The sequence below is a fragment of the Patiria miniata genome, unplaced genomic scaffold (genome assembly GCF_015706575.1).
Source record: "Patiria miniata isolate m_02_andy unplaced genomic scaffold, ASM1570657v1 HiC_scaffold_16, whole genome shotgun sequence".
Taxonomy (NCBI): Eukaryota; Metazoa; Echinodermata; class Asteroidea; order Valvatida; family Asterinidae; genus Patiria; species Patiria miniata.
Window position 1 is genome coordinate 17,550,437 of NW_024037054.1, and position 4,498 is coordinate 17,554,934.

A 4,498-nucleotide genomic window follows, 5' to 3' on the forward strand; every position below is an offset into this window, starting at 1 on the left:
GCATTAGAAGATGTATTACCTTGAATTGTGCATTTAATTACTCGAAAGCTATTGCTTATTCGACAAATATAATAAAAGACATTTACATTAGCATATTAATGCAAAAACAATCCCGACTCATAAATCACTGAGTTATTAATAAACAGCATATATACGGTACACATCGGTGCATGGTCCTCAGTTTTCACGTACAATTTGGCCAGAGCTGTTGAACTGATCAGTCGCGAAAATGCTCCGAATCCTGCTTGCCTGTCTGATGCTTGTCATCAGTAGAGTGGAGAGTAACTGGAATGCCGAAGAAAGCGATCCATCAAAAGCAAAAATGGTACCTACAGGGTGAGTCAAAAAAAGCGGCAACCAAACCCCCAAAACTATATTTCATATTTAAAAAAATATGTAGCACCGAAAATAATACTGACTGGAAAGCCAATTTCATAAGCTACTTTTAGATGAAAAAATGACTGAAATTGCTCAATACGTTCAAAGAATATCACCATTTAAACACAATGACCCTTCAATCTCTTTCGTCAAAAAAAGCGATTTCAAGAATCGTCGTCCAAATTGTCTTCAAACATCACCAGCGATAAAACCTCAGTTGAAAAGTTAAAAAATATTACACAAAGTCTTTTCGAAGGCCCGTCTTTTAATAAAGTGGATTTTAAAAATACTATGTTTTGCCTAACAAGGGTCATTAATAAAGATATTGTGTACTACAGTTGTTGACAGTTGTTGAAACAAGTTTTCTTTGTTGTTCCAAATAGTCAGAATACACAATAAATTGCTCCTTTTTTGGACGAAACAGGTTTTAGGTTTATTGTGTTTAAATGGTGATATCATTTGAACGGATTAAATCATTTCAGTATTTTTTTCATCTAAAAGTAGCTTATGAAATTGGCTTACCAGTCATTACTATTTGTGGTGCTTCATTTTTTTTTTTTTAATATGAAACATATTTTGGGGGGTTTGGGTTCCTCTGTTTTTGACTCACCCTGTACATGTATTCTCCTGCCACATATTGTCTAACGTATAAAGTCCCAACAAAAGAAAGTTACATTCCCTTTCTTTGATTTTCCCACCGCCAATCAGGGATTCAGTCGCATCGATATGACATGCAACGACGCTGAGGATGTGTGTCAACACTGTGTCATAATGCCCCTCTTTGGACACGAGTTCTTAATGGGTATGTATCCACACTTGATGGGTAAATTAAGCCTTGGGCAACATAAATCAGTCCGTGTACAGGGTGAGTAAAAAAAAAAAAAACCAAATGGCAGGACCAATTTTTGAATGAAGTTTTTCCTGTAGCACTTTCAAAATCTAGGATATAAAAATCCAATCAATAAGCTTTCGTTTAATACAAGAATCATTCAAATCATTCATGTACTTTTCAAGTTACAGAATTTCGAACACAAACACCGCTTTTAAGTTCTGTCCACGGATCATAAAACAGGTGAGTGTTCTTTCATCAAACTTAAAAGAATTCTCATAGGGATCGAATTGTTTTCGTTTTGCTGAAAGAACACTTAATTTTTTGTGAGCTGTGGACAGAACTTTAAAACGGTGTTTGTGTTCAGTGATTTGAATTACTGTTGTTCTAAAAGAAAGCTTAAGCATTCTAGTTGCGATTAGAATCAAAACTATAGACATTTGGTGTGGTTATTGGAAACGACCAAAATGCCCGAAGAGCAAATGAGCCTATATGCCTATATAGAACTGGCAAAAATGTTTTTGTATAAAAACAGAAACAATTTCCAATGATGCCTGGAACACCATTGAGTGGAACCAATGGTTTAATCCATGAATGGTGTCTTCCATTCAGTGAATCCAATGGTGTTATCAGCGGTACAAAATGGTAAACTCTATGGTATTCCAATGGTAGCATTCCAAAACACCATCGCAATGGTAACCAATGGTATTAATCAATAGTTATTGCCATTTGTAAACCATTGACTCAATCAGTTGTAAATTGAATGGTAATTCTCAGTGATAAAACCATTGATTTTATTTTTGTAAGAAAAGGATTCAGACAAATCACAGCACGCAAACAATTCTATCACGAATGACGTTCCCGTCATAGCAAAAGCATAAAACTTCCGCGACTCAATTGTGGTATGCAACAGTGCACAATATTGAACTGTTGAAGGTCTCATGCGTGATCACGTGTCTGGATTCGTGTATTAAAGCAACATTCTCTTCTTTGATTTACATGAAAGATATAGACGTTAACCCACCGAGCGTATAAGAAGCCCTAATGCAATATTTCTTTTAAATTAAGCCCGTGTTCTGCGATTGTTATTTGCAGTTACCGAATACACGAAGGATCCTTACAAACTCCAGGTCAGTATCCGAGAAGGAAGACAATCCAGAGACTGGACCTTTTTTCAAGGTACGTGCGCATCGGTCCCTTTGCACTGGCTATGTTGGGAAAAGGCTGTGTTAGCAGGTTCGCAGCTACTTGGATGACCCATTGCTTTGCAAACACAACAGCCTCGTTTTGATTTCAACTTGGCGATCACCTTATATTTTATTTTTCAACAAAATTATATCAAATGAGAGCTGGAAAGACGATTAGCCCTTGACCCGTCGCCCTGTGTTAGGGCGGCCGCGGAGGAATGAGAAAAGCGGGAAAAGGCAGAAAAGATCAAGTTAGACCCAGTGGCGGTTCTAGGGGGGGGGGGGCCTAGGGGGGCTTTACCCCCAAAAAAATTTGTCAAGCCCCCCCCCCAAAAAAAAAAATCCATAAAAAAAACAATTGCACCAGCAAAATGTACTCCCCCTAAATAAATAGTCGTGAGAATGGTGCATTTGTACAGTATTAGTTAATGTAGCGCTCTCAACTGAAAATATGGCACGAGCGGGAGAGGGAGTACCCTGTTCATACGCACTAAAGGACTGTTGCAGGCGGATTCTTAGCTATTTGGAATTGGAGACGCAGTGTCAGATCATGAGGCCTTCGCTGATGACAAAGGCAAGCTCCGATATAAGGTTAACCAGTTCGTTTTTCATGGCGAAACCAACTCCATGAATCTTTAGTTGGTCCTCCAGTTTGCATTTCCAAAAGAAGGTGTATGTCACCCCTTTTCCTTCAGTTGGCATTCGGCTCATTCTTCGTTAAAGTGTTCAAGTTGGAACTAGGACTTTACAAAATATCAACTACAATGAATATATAAAATCTGCTCAAAATCGTAAAGTTTAATAGCTCCAGGACATGGAACAAAACAGTACTGATTTTTAACTAAACCATATTTTTTGAAATAAATACTTGAAATTTAACCTTCTAAAACGTGTTTTAACAGATACGTTACCACTATTTTATTTATAGAAAAGTTGTCTTTGAAACAAAAACTGGGGAGGCTTAAGTCAATATGAATTTCGGAGCTACACATTGTGAAAGACAGACTAAAAATAGAGGGATTTGAGTGACAGTATTTGACAGGTACATTGGAAACATCGTGTTTTTTTCTAGATTGTGAAAACAAGACACATAAATTGTCTGTCTCGATTTGCTATGCACATAATTTCAGTTGCTACATCTATCACTTTGCATGTTGCAATTTCGCATTTATTTGCCATTAACTAATAATTAGTCATTATCATTTCGATGAACAGGTAATTATACGAATATTTCCCATGAGATTGAGATAGTGAGATCCACAATGCCAGGCTGCTTTGGTAACATCTGGCAAATCAGATTTATAATTAAAACACCATATACGGGATGACGCAGTAAGCAGCACTTACACAAAACTTTATAGCAGCTGCTGTAATCAATCATATTATAATGATGTTATATTGAAAACGCCACGCGCTCCATATACTATACACCAAAGTTGTTGTCAAAATATAAAAATGTGTACACCCTGTAAACGAAAAAAGTCAGAACCCGACAATTAAAAAACAATCAAGAAAAGTCGAGTTTGCATTGTTTAAGTATATAATTCAAGGACCATAATGCAGGGCGGATCCAGGAATTTTTGCAGGGGGGTCGGCCTTTCAGATATTTTTTTTGTATACCAATGTTGCGATTTGGGGGGGGGGGGGTCAGAGCATAACGGGGGGGGGGGATCGAGACCCGTGGGTTTGGATCCGCGCCTGCGTTTAGAATATCATCTTGTTCTATTATTAAGGTATTATTTTTTTTTTCATTTTTGGGGGGTCAGAGCAGGGGAATATAAATTATACGGAATAATCATGTGAAGTTTTGTTCGCGTGATATGTTTTGCGCATGCATATCACAGTTAATGACTTTACTAAAATGCAACTAGTGCATCCCCTGTCAAACAATCCTGATCAACTATGACCAAATGATTTAAAATTGAATTCAGGCACACAGGATGGAGGTCAGAGTTTCCTTTTCCCAAGTGTGTTGAGCTGCCCCACCTCCCACCCCTAAGTTCACCCCAACCAACCCACCTACACTACCCCCCGAACCCTCGAAACCATCATTTAAGTGTCCCTGTTGCTTAGAGATAATGTCTGAACAATACATTTAATTGTA

The 4,498-nt window shown here is 37.8% G+C and overlaps 1 long non-coding RNA gene across 1 annotated transcript; it reads left to right on the forward strand.

Annotated features, from left to right (window-relative positions):
• The first annotated feature begins 264 nt into the window (after positions 1-264).
• LOC119723170 lies at positions 265-2,377 on the forward strand. The gene is made up of 3 exons (XR_005270519.1): positions 265-325; positions 1,087-1,180; positions 2,303-2,377. It is a non-coding gene; the product is annotated as an uncharacterized LOC119723170 (long non-coding RNA).
• The last annotated feature ends 2,121 nt before the right edge of the window (positions 2,378-4,498 follow it).